Source organism: Neomonachus schauinslandi, chromosome 7 (genome assembly GCF_002201575.2).
Source record: "Neomonachus schauinslandi chromosome 7, ASM220157v2, whole genome shotgun sequence".
In the NCBI taxonomy this organism is placed as follows: Eukaryota; Metazoa; Chordata; class Mammalia; order Carnivora; family Phocidae; genus Neomonachus; species Neomonachus schauinslandi.
The window spans coordinates 110664786-110683243 of record NC_058409.1 but is presented as its reverse complement, the minus strand read 5'-3'; positions in this window follow the sequence as shown (position 1 = coordinate 110683243).

Here is an 18458-nt window from a genome sequence, read left to right as displayed (position 1 = left end):
CGCTGGCTGAAAGCAATTACTATGAATTCTCAATGTAATGAATAATTCAATTTGTCTTTTCCTGTTCCTTTATGTGAGATGTAAGAGATAACTTCTAGATTTTCCATGACCCTTCTCCACCCTCCGGCATCCTAAAAAAATTGTTTTACAAGTGTTTTCCAATTTAAATGATATAAATTCTAAAAATGATGCAACCTATTCATAAGGATGAAAATCCATAAAAATGTGGGCTGCATGAGGAGTCAGAATAGTGACACACTTATTTACTGCCATGACTAATAATCATTGCAACATTGTGTTTTTATCTCTCCACATTAGTTAAAAATATAGTACAGAAGATCAGTTGCCTCAGACACCAATCAGCAGCCCACAGACTTCCGATCAAAGTCTGTGGCTACAAATCAATCACGACATATGGTATCTGTGCTTCTATTAAAACCCAGAGCAGCAACTGAGGACATAGTAGTTAAACAAATGCTGATAATCAGCAGTCTAACAATGCAATGTATAGGTTGTAGCTATCTGATGCCCATTTTAAGTGACAAGCACAACATGTGTGAAAACCCTTAGGATGTGATAAAAATTAGCCTACTAGTCTCAGAATATGTCCCAAGAAATCTTTCCTCTTTTTTTTTTTATTAAAATGGTATAATTACCACTAACTCTTTGGCAAGTAATCCTGACTCACCTCCCTGAAGCAAACTTCAAATTCAATCCCTCCCCAATTTCAACCCTTGATTGATTTTCATTGTATACAGTTCCAAGTCCAGCTCTCACCCAGGCATTCAAAGCTCTCTAATAAATGTCACCGGAGACAGAGGAAGACCCATATGAGAGTATCCATCAGGCCAAGTCCAGCACACTTCTAAGATTAAGAGGAAGCAGGGGCACCTGGGTGACTCAGTCATTAAGTGTCTGCCTTCAGCTTGGGTCATGGTCCCAGGGTCCTGGGATCGAGTCCCACATCAGGCTCCCTGCTCAGCGGGAAGCCTGCTTCTCCCTCTCCCACTCCCCCTGCTTGTGTTCCCTCTCTTACTGTGTCTCTGTCAAATAAATAAAATCTTAAAAAAAAAAAAAGATTAAGAGGAAGCAGTAGGACCAAGACAAGCGTAGGTGGGATCAGTCAGTCAGAAAGAATGAGGAGAAAATGAAAGAAAGATAGGTTGGGGTAGGACAGAACAGGGTGGGGGCGTGGGGTACAGAAATGGGACAGGAAGGTAATGCACAGAAGGCCAGGAGTTGAGATCAAAATAAGTGAAAGCAGTGAAGGTGAGTGGTTGGTAAGACCACCAAGCCGTGTAGCTTAGCATTTAAAAAATGCTCAAAATAATGAATACAAACCACTTAAAATTCAAATACAAATAGAAAATTTTAAAAGCAGCCAGAGAAGAAAACAGACACGTTCCTTCACAGGAGCAAGAAGACTTTTACCTGACTTCCCAACAGTACTTATGGAAGTCAAAAGACAATGAAATTATATTTTTGCAGTGCTGAGAGAAAACAAAACTGTCAACCTAGAAATTTCACATCCAGTAAAAAATCCTTTGAATGTGAAAGAAAAATAAAACACTTCCAGAGAAATTCCAGAGAATTTATTGTCATCAGTCCTGCACTAAATGTGATGTTAAAGAGAGTTCTCTTTGTGAAGGAAAATGAGCCCAGAGAAAAACATGGGAATGCAGATAAGAATGAGGAGCAATGGGAAGGGTGCATCTATGAGTAAAGCTAAATCGTACTGTACAAACTGTATATATAATGTCTTGTGGTGTTGAAGTTATATATAGAGTTAATAAGCAAAATATAATAGAAAAGAAGATAAATAGAGACAGTGTTTAAGGACTTCAGGTTGTCTGAGAAATGGTAAAAGTACAAATTTATATTAAACTCTAATAACATATGGATGCACATTTTAATCTCTAAGGCAACCACTAAAAGGATACACATCTAACAAGCTAATTAAGGAGAAACTACAATAATAAGAAATTAATTATTAGTCTAAAGTAAGGCAAGAAAGCACAGAAAATAATCATAAAACAGGTGGCACAACTGGGAAGTAAAATTAATATATAACAGACATAAAACCAAATATAATAGAATGTTGTTTAAATACACCAATAAAAAGGGAAAATTTGTCAGACTGGATAAAAAATATAAGCTGCTTATATAAAGATAGTTTAAATAAAAGGACACAAGTAAAATACGAATGGATGTATATATAACATGAATGCTAACTAAAAGAGAACTCTTGTCATTATTGTAACATATAACCAGATAAACTTAGGACCAGAACTAGTGTGTCAACAGTAAAAAGGAATATTTCAAAGTGGCAAAAGTGTCAATTCATCAGGAAGATACAGTCATTACAAATTTTTATATATTTAATAACATATTTTCAAAACATGAAAAAATGGACAAAACTGAAAGGCAAAATAGACATATCCACAATCAAAGTGGGAGACTAACACACATTCTCAGAACTGATAGAAAAAGCAGACCAAAAAATCAATAAGGGTAGAGGATCTGGATTAACAGATGTGGCACAAATGACACACAGAACACTGCACCTAAGAATCATGGAATTGTTTTTTCCCAAGTACACATGGAAATTTACTGAACTCGACCATATGCTGGCCAAAAGTATATGTCAAGAAAATTTTTAAAAAATGAAATCATTCAGAGCAATTCACTGACCATGTGGAATTAAGCTAAAAATCAGTAATAAAATTACTAGGAAATTTTTAAATATTTAGAAATTAAGCTATAGACCTCTAAATAAACCATGGCTCACAGAAGGACCCAACACGGGAATTGAAAGTATTTTGAACTGAGTAGTTAAAATACGAAGTATTAATCCTTGTGCAATGCAAACAAAACAACGTTTTAAAGGGAAATTCATACCCTTAAATGCATACATTATAAAAAATTTGCTGATAACATAATAAAAAATAAAAGCTTCTTAAATCATCTAAATATCCACCTAAAAAGTTAGAAAAATAAGAGCAAGTTAATCCCAAAGAAAGAATGAAGAAAATAGGAAAGGCTAAAGCAGAAATTAATTAATTAAAAAAAAAATACAGAAAATTAACAAACAAAAACTTCCTTCCTTGAAAAGACTAATAAGATTGACCCTGCCCGGACTTGTTATTTAAAAAAATTTTACGAGAGAGATAAGGCTCCAATTACTAGTGTCTGGAATAACAAAGGAACATACCAGAGAGTGTATATAAACACTACCAAGGTAATAAAAGGATAGTATGAATAACTTAATGCTAATACATTTAAAATTTAGATGAAATAGACAAATGCCTAGAAAACCGTAATTTACCAAATTTACCCAATAAGAAGTTTAATAAATCTAAATAGTCTATGTCTATTCAAGAAAATTTAATCTATAACCAAAAACTTTTCCACAAAATTTCTCCAAGCCCAGCCAGATAACTTCACTGGTGAATTCTTCCAAACAGTTAAGAAATGAATAACACCAATCTTACACAAAAACTTTTAGAGAACAAAAACCAGAATGCCCGTTGGTAGCAAAATCTGAAACAACATTACAAGAAGGATGATTGTAGACCAATTTATCTCATAAATACAGATTCAAAAATCCTAAACAATGTATTAACAAATGGAATGCAACAATATCTAAAACAACAAATGAAAGTTATGTATTGCTCTATATACATAGGTATGCTCTTCATATCTATTGCTCTAGTAATGTATGGTTAGCTTAACACTGAAACATACATCAATGTAATTCTCCACATATAAAGGAGAATACTCGTATTACCATCTCAGAAAAAAAGCATTTTTAAAAATTTGACACCCATTCAGGATTAAAAAATAAAAACTCTTAGCAAACCAGGGATAGAGGGGAACTTTCTTGATCTAAAAGAACATCTTATAAAGATATTGCACACCATTATGTTTAACAGAAAAACAGTGAAAGGTTTTCCATAAGACCAAGAAGAAGGCCAGGAAGGATGTCCACTTTCACCACTTCCATTCAACAGTGCACTGGAGGTCCCAGCAGTATAATAAGGCAAGAAGATAAAGCACAAAGATAAGAATGAAAGAAGAAAAACTGCCATTAATTGCAAAGAAACCTGGTTGTACACGTAGAAAATACAAAATAATCTGAAAACAAATTGCTTGAACTAAACAAAGAATTTAGCCAATTTGCTGGATACAAAGTCATTTTAAAAATCAGTTCTATTTCTACATAACATCAAATACCTTGAACTACACTAATTAAGATATGGTGGTGTCAGCATAAGAGTAGAATGAATGTTGTTGGGTCAATTAGGTAACTATATTAGAAAAAAAAATCATCCTAACCTTTACCACATACTATATAAAAACTCAATTCCAGGGCACCTGGGTGGCTCAGATGGTTAAGCGTCTGCCTTCGGCTCAGGTCATGATCCCAGGGTCCTGGGATCGAGTCCCACATCAGGCTCCCTGCTCCTTGGGAGCCTGCTTCTCCCTCTGTTGCTCTCTCTCTCTCTCTCTCTCTCTCTGTCTATCGTGAATAAATAAATAAAAAATCTTTAAAAAAAAACCTCAATTCCAAATGGATTATAAATCTATATATGAACTATAAAGTAATAAAGTTTCTAGGAGAAAACTTAAGAGTGTATCTTTTTGACCTTCAAGTAACAGAAGATTTCTTATATCGGATATAAAAAAATTACTAACCATAAAAGAAGCCACTGATAAATCGGATTACATATTATATTTTGAAGAGCCTCTATTCATCAAAAGTCACCTTTAAGAGAGTGGCAGAAGATATTTACAATAATATATTAGCGGGAAAAAAGGACTTTAATCCAGAATGTAGAAAAAGACCCTTGAAGAAAAACTTCATTAGGAAAGAATATCAAAATTGCCAATTATATGAAGTTCAAAACTAATCTATGATGTCAGGCATTGGGATAATTGTTCCCTTTGCTGGAGAGGGGTAGTGATGAGGCATTTGGGGCGTTAGTAACATTTTATTTCTTGATCTGGGTATTGGTTATGTAAGCCTTCTCAGTAAGGGGAAATTTATTAGGGTATCTTCCTATCTGGGCACTTTTCTCAGTGTATTTTATACTTCAATAAAAAATCTCCTTAAAAATAATTAATTAACCACATATGTTTTTCTCATCAGGCTCTTCCTCCTGATTTGTCTTCTCTAACATGTCACTGCTTGGTCCTCCTGACGTTTTCTTTGACTTTATAATACAATTTTCATTGGAAGGGGTTCCAAAAACACCTTTACCAAAGCTGACATCTTAACAAGATGATAATGCCACTTACACAACATAGAAGGCTACAAACACAAAATCCTTCATCACTCAGATAGCTGCAACTATTGTAAAAACAGTGGTATCACAGGCACAGCTGTTCCAAAAATAGTATCTCTCCCACCACTTCCCTGGGTCAGCTGGGTAGGAACACAGGGGAAGAGATCGCTGTTACCTAGAGTATTAAATGAGATGATGGAAGGAAAGCATTCGGTAGACTCTAAGCCATTATGTTAAATAAGGTTTCACTATACTGATTCCATTTTATAGCTCAGACAATATAGAGACTCACTGAAATTTCTCACATAATTACAAGAAAGGGTGTTGGTTCAGCTGGGTATCAGGGTCAAGTGGACCCAGGGAATCCAATATGGCTGGGATGCTCTCCCATGTGTTCTCTTGGGTCTCTGCTTCCAGAGATGGGAGTGTGTAGCACAGGCCTGGTCAGTCAGAGAACCAAATTTCTCTGGCCACAGTGACTGATTCATCCAAGACTGTCCAGTCATAATAAGGATACTTGTGTAGGAGGTACCCGGAAAAATTCTCTTTTCTCTCTTCCCTACTGGGTTTGAAGTTGGAATCTAAACATAATTTAAGCCCCATGGATTAAGCCCCACACTTTACGCAATGACTAGAGTTTTTAGGAGAGTTAATGTGGAAATGAAGACACCATGGAAATTCTTTATTTAGACTTTTGAAGTTAACTTGGCAAAGTCTTATCTTGTGAAGTCCGTGATCCCTAATGGATTCCAGTCAGAGCCCTGGGGGGTGAAAACTAAGATGAGAAATGTTCCAGAATCCCAGACCATTACTCTGGACTGTCTAACTGCAACTGAAAAGTTATGTAGTCTGGACCATACCCCAAGATCTACAATCCGCCCAAAAATATAATCTATATAGTCTTGTATGGATGAAGAGCTCTCTTACCAAGAGGCAAGAAAGGCTGTGTTGGAGCCCAAAGTGTAAACCTGCCTCACCTGGCATTCATATTTATTGAGCATACGCTGTGCTAAAAATTGGTTAAACTAGACAGTGTCTGCCTTCATATATCTTAAGGCCTTGTGGAAAAAAACCAAAAACAGGCAATTATATAATATCATAAATGCTATAATGAAATATTATGGGGACACCTTCCAGGGACATCCAATCCAGGCTTCGGTGGTCCACCAAAGCTTCCTGGAAAAAGAAGCATCTAAGCAGAGACCTGGAGGATGTGACATAACCCACTGGGTGAAGATATGGAGAAGAATGCTCTCGTAACAAAGAAAATGCCATTTATAATAGAAAAACAGAAGTCCCGCCCCGGGACTGAAGTGCAAGCAACAAAGTGGAGAGTGGGATGATGTGGCAGAGACAGACCAGGGGCCACTCACAGAAACCTCAGCAGCTATGTTAAGAAGTTTGGATTTTAATCCGAGAACAATGGGAAACTGCTCAAGCCTTTTAAAGAGGGAAATGGCATAAAAGGATTCACATTTTAGAAATGTCACTCCAGATCTAGTACGCAGAATGGACTGAGGGGATGCAAGAGGGGAGAATGTTTCCTTCTGTCCCTCAGTGTGACTGGTGACAAGGTTGTTGCAATCACCAGGTGACAGATGACAGCGTTCTGAATCAAGACATTGTCAGAAAGATATAAAAGGATTTCACAGGGATTGAGGAGATAAAAGCAGTAGACTTAACATTTTATTGGTTCTTGAGCTTGCCTGATACTCAACCTTATCAACTCCCAGGTGGCTGGCTAATCAGGATGATATATTCTATTAAGGATGTTAATACAGAAGGGATTCTTATGTCAGGAAGGGGACTGGTTCATATCACTCAGGATCCCTTTCAAGTTTGTAGTACTTTGGTTCTGTACTGAAGCCAGAAAGTAAGAGTGAATATTTATTTACTGATTCCTTGGCTAATAGAAGTAGAGAGCCCTTATTGTTCAAATATTGGTAAGATACTGGACATAAAAATAAAGCACTACTTATAATGGAGTTTCACTGTACACTCATTTCACCTACTCTGAGAAAGAAAGAGAGGGACCAATTGAATATTACAGGCAATTCTGCTCACTACTCCCCTGAATGATCACAGGCCCCCAAATAAGAATGAGAAAGGAACTGGTTATCTGCTATCCCTTCAATCGACTCAGCTACCCCTGTCCCTCACTGGGTACAAAACTTGCCACTCTGCTTGTAATTCTGGTGATCAAAGATGAGCATTTTTGAATTTTCAAACATCATGCTTCCCCAAAATATAAGCCAACTATTTCATTCAGTTCTCAAGAGAAGAAAAGTGATCTGTTCTAACACTAGAAAAATGGTGATGTGGGCTTCTTGAGAGAGTGCATATTAGTCCCCACTTTTATATACTGTACTTTATACATAGAGTTTAAGGAATTTTTTTAAAGATTTTATTTATTTATTTGACAGAGAGAGAGAAAGATGGCAAGAGAGAGCATGATCGGGGGGAGGGGCAGGAGGAGAGGGAGAAGCAGACTCCCCACTGAGCAGGGAGCCCCAACATGGGGCTCCATCCCAGGACCCTGAGATCATGACCTGAGCTGACGGCAGATGCTGAACCAACTGAGCCACCCAGGCGCCCGCAGTTCAAGGAATTTTTAAGGGTGATTTTTTTACTACATGAAAATACAGCTTAAGTACTGGTTTAGAAACCATTGAGTAAGATTCGACTCCAGGATAAGTAAACTAATGGAATTCACTATCCCAGAAGTCATAAAACCTAAAAATACAAATTTTATAAATTCCAGGAGGACTATAAGGGAAACTAGAGGGATTTCAGAACAACCCTAATATGATATTGTCCTTCCAACAAAACATGGTTTATCACAACTTTCCAAGAGAAAGAGCAAATGGGGGCTTCATGGCCTTGTAGATAGAAAGATCCTGAACCACTTAGTTCCCCGGACCTCCTTTCATGCAGGCTGCTCAGGTCAAATGCTGACTCAGGACTTTCATCTGTCAATCAATTCCTCGGGTGGGCCCAAAAATACTTCTGAAAAACGTTCCCCGTCCTGAATTACTCAGACACTACGATTTAATTTCCAGCTAGAAGATACAGTCTGGACATTTTCTTTCTCACCTCACTCTCTGTAGTCTTATTCTCCTTTGGCCTTTTCTATTTTCCGATATAAAATAAAGAACAAGACTTTACAGTGATTAAGAAGCACACATGGCAAGTCCGCTAATGTTGCTAGGCAACAAGGTCCATGTATGAGTTCAATGAATGAACTCTGAGCATCTGCATGAAAGAGAAATCGAAGGAGCCAGTGAGTAAACTGTCTTGATAACTGTAGAGGTTGGACTTTTTGACACACATGCTCCTGGGTTTGCGTGAGTAGGGAAAAGGCACACTTACTTTCAATCTTTCTGGGAGGCTCCGGTCCAAAATACGTTTAAAATTCTCCTCCGTGAAAATTAACACTGTATGCGATCATGATCACCAGCTCAAGAGGAGAAAGGAGGTAAAAATGGCTTCTATCTGTATGTTTTCCTAGTTCAGGGCTCTGTTGCCTATAGCTTGGGCTCTTTCTAACAGTCTCCAGCCTGATCTGGACATGTTTTCTCCCCTCCTCCTCCAGTTCAGCTCAACTAGCTGATTAATTACAAGGGTATTTTCTATCTCCTAGTCAGCAACTCCCATCCCCTACAATCAGCATTTACCCTCTTCAGTTGCAGTGAAAAATACAATTGTTGACTATAATTAAGTCTGTTTTATTTTGTTCTTATTAGAAAGCAATGCATGATCACTAACAAAAAAGCAGAACAATACAGACACACTAATGAACATTAACATCCATCATCTTGTTCGTGAAAGACAAGCAATGTAAATATCTTGGTGCATAGCATTCTAGATGATTTTCTGTGCATACATAAACAGATTTTTTTTTCTTACAGAACTGTATTACCTGTATACGTGAAATCATAAGTTACCTTATAAATTCAACAACAGCCAACATAATTTTCAATGGCTTCTACACTGTACCATAATTAAATATTTCCATGAAACTTGGAATAATTAGCAGAATAAATGACCAATTACAAGAAAACTTTACTAATCTTATTGCAGCTTCCTGCTTCTCCCGTGACCTAACCATAGCTAGTTTTATTAATTCCCCAGTCTTACCCCACTATTTTCTTTCCATTTCTACTAGTATCACCCTACTGCAAGTCTCTTACCTAGCTGCTTGCAGTGATGAATTCATTAGGACTCTTGGTTTTAAATGTCAGAAACCCCAACTCACAGTGGTTTAAGCAAAAGTGCAAGTATCACTGCCTGGCTGAAAGTTTCAGTACAGGGGCTAGCTGAATGCATAGTGGGATCAGGGGACTCAAATAGGATCAGTGGGACTTGGCCTCACTGCCTCCATATCCCAGAAATTCCCTCTTTGGTAATGGTTTCCTTCTTGGTCAGGCTCTCCCCAAAGGTGACCAGACAGCTGTCAGCATCTCTAGGCCTCTGTATTCTCAGGAACTCCAGGGGAAAGAGCATTCCTCTTATTTCATCCTGAGAGCCACTGACTGTACCTACTTAAACCAGTCACCGTGGCCAAGGGTCAGGCACTCTGAGTGGAGCCAGGCCTAGAGTACATGCCCACTCTGGAGCCTGGGGACACACCTCACCCTACCCAAGACACAAGAACCCAAGAGTCAGGGAGGGGCCATTCCCTAAAGCAATACCAGGGTGCTGTTACCGGGGAAAGGGGGACTAGATACTAGACAGTCAGAAACAATAACCATTTACTACCATTTGCCTGTGTGTGCTCCCATGGCTCTTGTAGATCCACGTGCCACTCTCCTCCACCTGGGCTCTGTGTAGCCACCATATCAATCAAGTCTTTCCTCTGGCTCCCAATTGGGTTTAGTCGACAGGAGGCATTAATAGAAGAGTGAGGTCAGAGAATTTCTCCACCTCCCTCCTTGCTGAGCCATAGGTGAAGACCAGAGCTTCTGTCGGGTGAATGTCTACAACCAGCTACAGACCTCTTTGGGTTCTGGTAATAATTCTCTTCCCTCGGGCACAGTGGTGGTGACAGCTCACTGCTGTTGTGAGCTCCAGGGTGCTCCACCGTCCCTTGTTGTTTCAACCCTGCACACACCTTTACCTCATCTGCATGTGCCTTCTCTTTCATATGGTACCTTGGCAGGTCCAGCCTGCCCACAGGTTGCTCCACCAATCAGTGCTCCTGCACACCAACCACAAATCTTGTTTAAAGTCCTCATTCAAGAAATAGATATAGACATTGGAAGTTCAAGGCAAAGGGCTGCTGTCAATTTAATTCAAATTACCAGGCAAGCATGACTAGACTTTGGTGACCACAGAAGTACACTGAAGAGTGGAACACATACTAGTGATTCCAACTGCTTTCATATTTGGTTGATTTCATAGGGGGTATTGGAAATATACCCTATGAAGATGATACTTAAGTGCAGTTAAGCCAGCTTTCCTGGTAGGAATTGAAAGGAAAAAGAAGGAAGCAAGGAAGGAAGAGAGCAAGGGAAGGAGGAAGGGAAGGAGATGGATGGAAAATAAAGCCATAGGGATAAGGAGTTCTGACCTTGGAGTCAGGAAACCAGAAACTCAGTCTAGCTTTGCCTATGACTCATAGTAGGTGGCCTTGGGACCACTGGGAGTCATTATCCTGACCTGTCAAACACTGAGATTGGACCAGAACATCTTTAATGTCCCTTCCAGTTTCAACAACCTATTAAGTTCTAATAAACTACAATGCATGGCTGCAAAACAAATGTACTTACAAACACAGCCAGTTCAAAGAAGATAAAGATATTTCACTAAGGTAGATAAAAATGTTTCTCCTGACCAAGAAAGCAAATTCTTTTTAAAAACTAAACAGTCATTTAAGTTAATAATGGAATAGAAACCTAAGGTTCTGACCTTGATTCAAAACAAAATTGGGTTTGTTCAGATTCTTGCTGCAGACCAAATTTTATGGACAGACAATGTGGGCCTATCAATAAGGATCTGCAGGGAAGCCCAAGAAAAGTAGTAATGAAGTCCACAGGAGCCCACACAGCCTGGCCATGAATGCAATGCAAGATTAGAAATACTGCAAAAAAAAAAAAAAAATACTGCAGAAAATCTGTAGAGGGGGGAGTCCCCACACTTTGTATAGTTTCCTGGTCCAACCAAGATCATGGAAGTTGTAGGAGGAAGATCAAAAAAAGGCCAAAGCAGGAAATGAGCTGTAACTTGACAGAGTCACAAAAGAAAACAGAAAAGCATGAGACATATCAGGTCCAAAGAAGAAGCTTGGAAAATGTAGCCTGTTCATTCAGAAATGAGGCAATGGGTCATATTAAAAAGGATAAAAAAAAATTGCTTTGAGGAATTTCATGCTAAAAATATCCATTATAAATAACCAGGTACAAGAACTGGCAATAGACAAACTGAGTGTAGGAAATGAAACTTATTAGAGTATTGCGGGGAAAGAGAGGGAGAGACTTTGTTCCTGAGGGCTCGAGGTTTACTCAGGGCAACTTAAGTCAAGGACAGAACGTCTGCACCAGGGCCCAGTGAGAACTCAGGGGCCACAAATAAGAAGGTGGAAGAATATGGAGGAAAAGTCAGATGCTGAACTATCTGCATTGGCAAATGGTTTTAAGTCACTTGCCAAGCAACTGATCAGTTGGTACTGGATGCCTCAAGAACTGTTAAGAAGATGGAGAAACAGGACATGGGAAGAAAGAGTGATGGAGCAGCAACGTTTGAAGTTGGGGTGATGGGTGGGGTAAGAATGGGGAGTGGTGGCCCATTTGAATAGTTTGCTGACCTTGGAACATGTGTTCTAGAACTTCCCTGCCCATTATAGTAGCCATTAGACGTGTATAGGTCTTGAACATTTGAAATGTGTCTGGTCCAAATTCAGTTGTGCTGTAAGTGGAAAATATATACCAGATTTTGAAGACTAAATACCAAAAAAATATATATATAAACTATCTCACTAATAATTTTATATTGATTATATGCAGAAATAATATTTTAAGTAGGTTGAATTAAATAAATTATTACAATTAATTTCATTTGTCTCTTTTACTTATCTTTAACACAGTTACTAGTAAACTTAAAATCACATATGTGGCTCACATTTGTTCTTAACATTATATTCCTACAGGACAGGGCTATTGTGTGAAGTCCCTTCCCCTCTCTACAGCCTTCTGTGATCTTCTGATATTCGGGAAGACCTGACTTAGTCCTCACTGTCTTTCCCATCTCAAGCAGAGTCTAGTTTCAGACTAAGTGAAAGAAAACCACGTTGACACCCAACAGCTGCTGTATCCACACAATTCACACCCACTGGGGAATATACACTTAGAAGAACAGTCACCACCGCCTCCTTACATGTATACCCACTTACCATGTATGTACACAACCATATTTGTATGTCAAAATAATATCCATAAATAGGGAAAGAATATTAGCTGAATCATTAGGTACAGTGAGATTCACATTCCTACTGTCAACTAATAGTTCATTTGAACTAGGGAGAGTCATTAGTGCTTATTAATAAGAAGAGGCTTTTTGGGGCGCCTGGGGGGCTCAATAGGTTAAGTGTCTGCCTTCAGCTCAGGTCATGATCCCAGGGTCCTTGGATCAAGTCCCGCATCGGGGTCCCTGCTCAGTGGGGAGTCTGCGTCTCCCTCCAACCCTCCCCCCTGCTCGTGATCTCTCTCTCTCTCTCTCTGTCTCTCAAAGAAATAAATAAAATCTTAAAAAAAAAAAAAGGTTCTTTGAAATTCAAGTGTGTTTGAACTTCAAGTCTCCCACTTCCCAACAAGAAACCAGTTCACGGAGTGGAGCTTTCCAGTCTTCTGCCTATAATCAAGGATTCCAGGGCTGTTCAAACATAACACAGAGTAAAACCCAAGCTCTTGCCTTGGCATGAAAACTTTTATGTCATCTACCAATCAGCACAATTGGTTCTCTGGACTTGTACTCTCTCAAAACCCTAGGAGCCACTGGATCCTTCTAGCCTTGTCAATTCCACTGGAACCTCCTACCTGGCACAACTGTTCTCAGTGCCTGCTAACTGCATCAAACTCCTGGTCCAAATTCTGTTTGGTCAGTCTATTGTGACACAATAATTTTACATAATGATACAATTCAGATCTTACTTAAGCAAACAAAAGATTTCCTTCACAACTGAACTTCAAAGAACTCCAACTTTGAGGACAGTCTCCTTTATGCAAGAATTTTGGCCCCTTTATTGGACATCTGCACTTTTAGGCTATCAGGCATTCATCCTCCCTTCATTTGGTAGAAGAGCTCATCCCTACTCTAGTCCATGTGGTTTGGGTGGCGCTGAGCCTATTCTCCACATCTCATCTCCAGGGACAGCACATAATCTAGACCTGCCAATTACCATACTTAACTTCCCTGGAAATTCCAATAGAAATGTAATGTAAACCACAATGATTCAGAGATGGTTCCATGGATGCAAACTGGTCCAATGGTCTTTAATTCTGGGACTTTGTTGCAACTAATGGGAAGGATGACCCTTATTTTATCTGCATTTGAAGCCGATAGATGTAAGCCTAGAACTTCAAGTCAATGCTACATGAAAAGGCCCCACTTAAGAGGATGGCAGAACAGAGAGACCAATTCCAAGGATATTGTTTGAGGCGCTCGTCCAGCAAGTTGCACTCCTGAACTTTTCAGTTTAGTGAGTTAACAAATTCTTGTTTTTGTTTATACTACTTTGAATTTTCTTGAAACTGAGAGAATCCTGACTAATATCACTCTTCAAATATTTAGCCCACTACATGGATAATCTATATTTTTCCTATACTTCAAGTGGCAGCTTCTTGTGACATCTTCGCAATTGATGTAAGCACACCCTGAATTTTCCTTTTATTTTGTCCTTTTCAACAAATAGGCTGTAAGTCATGTTATCATTATTAGGATTCACCTTGGAGATCTGGTCCACCCAGAATCAAGGGAATTCAAAGGTCACTTTACTATTTCATGCTGAGTTACTGACAATATTCAACGTAAGGTCATCCTTGCTGCTCATTTGGATTATATCCCAGTCTGAACTCTGGGCTTCTGTATGGATCCCGAGACCCAGCTGCCCATTTGCATTCCAGCTTTGACTGGTATCCAAATGCATCCCTATGTTTCTGACTGCCTCTTGTAATGATTGCCCCAAGCCTCAGTTACTTTGGTATCAGGGATCTAACCTGGCCATTCCTTCTACTTCAGAAACTGTAGATGAGTCCCTAGTATATTTTGAGACACTTCCCTAAGAACAGTACTCTATACGGTTTAAAATACTCCACTTCCAGATTCCCCATTGCTGTGGTCTGAATATTACCATTTGCTGGATTTGCCAAAGGCCAGCTGCTTGTTATAACATCCCCTTATGGACTAATCTTTCTATGATGTATCTGCTATGTTTCCCCAAAACCAACCTTATCCCAAGGGAGAAATCTGTCTTCACAGATTTCTACTTACATTTTAGCATCTTATGACATCACTGTTATCATGCTAATGTACTTGGGTACTCCTGTGTTGACTTACTGCCACGTGTATAGTGGGAAAAGCCTGCACTAAGAACCAAAACATCTGGATTCTTTAAAAAAAAAAACCCAAACATCTGGATTCTAATCTTGGCTCCATCATATACCACTAGTGTGACTTTCAGCACAAAAAAAATCCCTTTCATAACCTTTCAAATTTTCATTTCCTTTATCTATAAGCTAGGTTAATAAAACTTGCCCTAATCCGTTGGATGCCATGAGATTTAGATAACAATGCAAAGCAAAGCACATTGTACACTCTGAAATATCATGTAAATAAATTATTAATATGAAGTCTTATCACTAGACAGAACTGTTATCTCATATACCTTCTGAACCACAGCCACACATATTGTAGATAATTGCTGAACACTTGCCGATTCACAAATACATATTCCTAAAGCCCCATTTCTTTTTTTTTAACTTTTTACTTAAATTCAGTTTAGTTAACATGTAGTGTATTCTTAGTTTCAGAGGTAGAATTTAGTGATTCATCAGTTGCATATGACGCCCAGTGCTCATTCCACCAACTGCCCTCCTTAATGCCCATCACCTAGTTACCCATTCGCCCCACCCACCTCCCCTCCAGCAATACCATTTCTAAAATAAAAGAAAAATATCTTCCGATGAACCAAGTGAGGGGTTCGGTTAGGAAAGTTAAAGATGTGGAGAAAAAAGACAAGGTAAAGAAAGCTCTTGGGTTGGGAATGATAGTGGAAGTTCTGGGCGAGTGGAAAAGCAAGAGAGAAAGAGAACTGAGGGAAGCCGGGCCAGGGGATGCAAGATGACATGCCAGTAACACAGTGGAGGAGAGGAAGAGGAGGAGAGGAAAAGGTAGTGGGGAAGAGGAAAAAGTGACAGAGCAGAAAAGGCACTGGTCATTCTTAAACCAGAGCCATCTGCTTGAGAAACATTCAGGGATGGAGAGGGAAATGAGCTCCTTGCTGCCCAGTGACTTCTAGCTAGGAGGAGAGAACTGGCCATTGGAAGCCATCTGAAGGAGAGCGGTACGGCCCAGTGCAGAATCAGGGGCAGGTGCACACAACGTCTACTCCACGGGAGGAGACAGGGACAGCAACCGGACAAAAGAAAAACTCGGATGTTGAACAACAGCACAGAAAATGATAGGAAGAGTAAAGGGGCAGAGGGAGAGCTTAACAGTCTATAAAACAAAACCTTTTGCCAGACCTAACTATTGAAATAGTGCCTAATTTGACACAATCTCGTGTGATTGCTTTTCTCCACTGAACACCTGATCATCTGGATTGAATTTAACCAATTACCTGGACGTACTTAAAAAGACTAGAATTTTCAAGCAGAAGCTGGTGGCTACTTTCTAGGACACCACAGTGGGAATGCTGGTACATGGGAGAGGCTTCTACTCTCCTATGGCCTCTTAAGAACCATTCCTGTGCTAACATTCAAGGTCGCCAGCTGATCTCGGTTACCTCTGAGGATGGGAAAGGAGGACGGAGGTAATACAGCCAATGGATTTCTGATTGGAGATAAGGGAGAATTCCCAGAGAACGAGGCTGTCAAGGGAGAGAGAAAGTCCACTGAAAGGGACCTGATCTCTGCAGGGCCCCGATCACAGAGCACACGGGGCCCCCTCTCTGGGATGACCCGGGCTCTCTTTCTCAGAGTGGGCTATCTGTAGTGTTGCCCCAGTGACGCAAGGCACTGTTTATAAAGCCCTCAGCATAGTACTTGGAATAAATGAGGAAAGTCTCAGGAACTCATAGTTGTGAAAGTAAAGATGGTAGAAATAATGGAGTTAATAGTAATAGTTGGCAGAGGAGTAGAAATGGCAGAAGATGAGTGAAGGTAATCTTGGGACTTGCAGTAATACACCCGTGTCTGTAGCAGAGGCAGGGGCTGGAGCTCAGGATGCAGACCTCCTAAGCTTGGATCCTTGGCTATACCATGTATGAGCCATGTGAATTTGCACAAGTCAATCTTTCTATGTCTCCATGTTACTACCTATAAAATGAGCAACGCTTGCATAGGATTATTATATGGAGTGAATGAGAAAATACTTCTAAATGGTTTAGTACAACACCTACACTAGTGTTCAATATCTGTTAAGCTAGAAATAGCAGGAATTGTGGTGGGGGTGGCAGTATAGCGAAGGGGTCCATCCCAGGTCCAGAATATAAAATAAAGGGAGCATCGACCCTGTCGCTAAAGGTCCCAAGTCATAGAATCTGCAACAGCCCCACAGGAGAGGCCTTTCGTCTTCAAATGCAGAACTGGTGTTCCTTCTCTTTTTTTTTTTTAATTTTTTATTGTTATGTTAATCCCCATACATTACATCATTAGTTTTTGATGTAGTGTTCCATGATTCATTGTTTGTGCATAACACCCAGTGCTCCAGGCAGAACGTGCCCTTCTATTCTCCCATCTCCTCTCCAAATCCCATAGCTTCAGAATCCATAGTTACAAGTGAAATCCCGTGTGTGTGAACGAGAGAGGTGGGAAGTAGAGGTGGTGGCTGTTAATGTCTACTGGGCACAAACCTGTCTAAGACAGGCCCTCAGTAATGATGAGGTCTTCCCTAAGGAGTTACAACTGAAAGATAAAGGCTTTCTCAATTTTAGTTAAATCTCTCCAACACTATGATAAGCCAGACAGTGTGCTAAATAATGGGCACATAGCGTCCAGCAGAGGAGGTAGACCCATAAAACAAATAATCACAAACAACTCTGATAATTACAAACAATTGATAACAGCAATTTGTACACAAAGCTCTGGGAGTGTAGAGGGTAGGAAGGGAAGGCTGGGGGGTCTGTAGGAGATAACTGAGTTCGGATGGAAAGTGTGAGTAGGAAGTTGAGAGAAAAGACAGGGGACGGGCATGATCAGGCTTAAGCCACGGAAAGATGGCCAGTCATCTGGCAGCTAAACGAATTGAAGCCGGGACAGCCACAGTCAAGAAAGGACTTTGGCGATGATGCCAATCACTCAGAAAAGATATGGTGAAGTCTGATGACAGCAGTGACAGGAAGGGTAGGAGAGGGTGCGAGTCAAGGTTACATAATTCTAAATAAAAGTGCTAAAATTAAGCTGGTGTACTAGTTAGAGTAAAACCTCATCAGTTCAACATAATTGGATAGAAGCATGTCACAATTAATCAAATATGAATTACAGATTTTTTTTAAAAAATATGACTAACTGCTTAAGTTTTTTTTGACTCGATGAGATATTTTAAATACCTTTCAAGTTCCCTGCTCTTAATTAGCAGCATCAGTGTTCCTGCAAACAAAGTGAGGTTTTTATTAAAAGTAAAATTTTTTTTCTGAAGTGGATGGGACCTTTCTCTCTTCTGATTTTGTTCCCACAAATGTGCTTCCTGGATTACGAGAAAGCCAATTCCTCTTTCGCTAGTATAGGAAGTCATAACCCTGAGCTCGGGCTGATTGCCCAGAGAACTGATCTGAGAAGGCTATAAAATCTCTCAGCACAGAGACTGGTTGGCTGGTCCCTCTCCTCGCCAATTAGGGGTGTCGAACCAGATGATGCTAGCTCATCAATAACACAACCATAAATAATGATATGTTTGAAGTTACAGATAGAAATTGGCCACCATCTTCCTGATTCTCAGGATCCTCTGGCATGACTCAATTTG